The sequence below is a fragment of the Microtus ochrogaster genome, linkage group LG2 (genome assembly GCF_000317375.1).
Source record: "Microtus ochrogaster isolate Prairie Vole_2 linkage group LG2, MicOch1.0, whole genome shotgun sequence".
In the NCBI taxonomy this organism is placed as follows: Eukaryota; Metazoa; Chordata; class Mammalia; order Rodentia; family Cricetidae; genus Microtus; species Microtus ochrogaster.
In genome coordinates this window covers 24,644,805-24,646,565 of record NC_022028.1, presented here as the reverse complement: position 1 = coordinate 24,646,565, position 1,761 = coordinate 24,644,805, and positions in this window count along the sequence as shown.

Sequence of the window (1,761 nt, the reverse complement as noted above, 5' to 3'; positions counted from 1 at the left end):
TCTCTCTCTCTCTCTCTCTCTCTCTCTCTCTCTCTCTCTCTCTCTCATTTTTTCTTTTTAGATAGGGTTTCTCTGTGTAGCCCTGGCTATCCTGAAATTTGCTCTGTAGTCCAGGCTGGCTTTGACTCAGAGATCCACCTGCCCCTGCCTCTGTTGGATTAAAGGCATGCAAAGGCATGCACCACTCCTGCCCAATGTGTTTTTTCTCTATGCTGTAGCCCCAGGTCTCTGGATCTGTTTTGTTTGTTTTTTTCGAGACACGGTTTCTCTGTGGTTTTTGGAGCCTATCCTGAAACTAGCTCTTGTAGACCAGCCTGGCCTGGAACTCACAGAGATCCACCTGCCTCTGTCTCCCGAGTGCTAGGATTAAAGGTGTGCACCACCACTGCCTGGCAGGTCTCTGGATCTTACAAGCCCCCAGTATCTCCCAGATTTCCAGTGTTCCCCCACAGCCACTCAGCTTAAAACGCCGCTAATACACTTGTTTTGGCTGATGTTTTGTGAGAAGGTCTCATGGAGTCCATGCTGGCTTTGAACTCACTATGTAGCCAAGATTCACCTTGAACTTTCTCCCATCCTTCTACTTCTACCTCCTAAATAGTGGAATTACAAGTTTAGGCAGTGCTGAGGTGCAGTGTAAAATGCCTGTCAATGCTCTATGTGCTACCATACAGTTCATGAGCTTCGGGCAAGGGGCTGGAAATTGAAACACACCGAGAGACAGAGACACAGACCTTTAGTCACTGTTAAGAAGCCCTTTTATTCAATAGCACCGTGGAGGCTTATATACCCAACAGTCAGGTGGGCCAACAGGTGAAAACCTTATCCTCTGATCCTCAAGGCCAAGGCAACACTTGCTTTCGAAGCAGAGCTGGTAAACAACTTTGACACACGTGCTCGTGAAGCAGAGCTGGTAAACAACTTTGACACAGCTTTCAGTCAGTAACTCAAATCAGAAGGAAAATAAAGATCTCTAGCAGGGAAGAGCAGCTGGAGGCCAGGACTCCAAATGCTCCCAACACTGAGGATTGAACCCAGGTTCACATCACCCTCACCCCTGCCCCGAGACAGGGTTTCTCTGTGTAACCACTCTGGCTCTCCTGGAAGTCACTCTGTAGACCAGGCTGACCTCAAACTCACAGAGATCCATCTGCCTTTTGCTCCTGAGCACTGAGATTAAAGGTGTGCATCACCACCACCCATGAACCCAGGGCTTTTTATATGCTAGGCAAGCACTCTACCAAGTGAGCTACCCCCTAGTCCTGTCCCTTTTTGCTTTCTGTGAGTGCTCAGCACTTGCGGCCATTTTGAAAGTCTATGTCACACTGAAACAGTATCTCTTTAAAGGTCAGAGGTAGAAAACAGTAGTAGTTCCCATGAGCTGGGGATGGGGAGACAGAAAGAAAGGTCTGAGCAACCCTGAAGGCGGCACATAAGGAAACATTGTAACGACAGAACTGTGGCTGTGTCTACACATGTGATAAATTCTCAATTACACACCCACACTGTGACTGCTAGTTTCTGAGTAGTGACTGGATACTGCTGTTCTAGACGGTGTTACTATCGAGGGAAACTGTTTAAAGTGTATTCTACACATCATCCCCTAACTTCCAGTAAATTTGGGATTATTTCAAAATAGACATTAAAATAATCTGGCAGCGTTATCAAAGCATACTGTTAACTAAAAAAAAAAAAAATATGTAGAGCCGGGCGGTGGTGGCGCACGCCTGTAATCCCAGCACTCGGGAGGCAGAGGCAGGC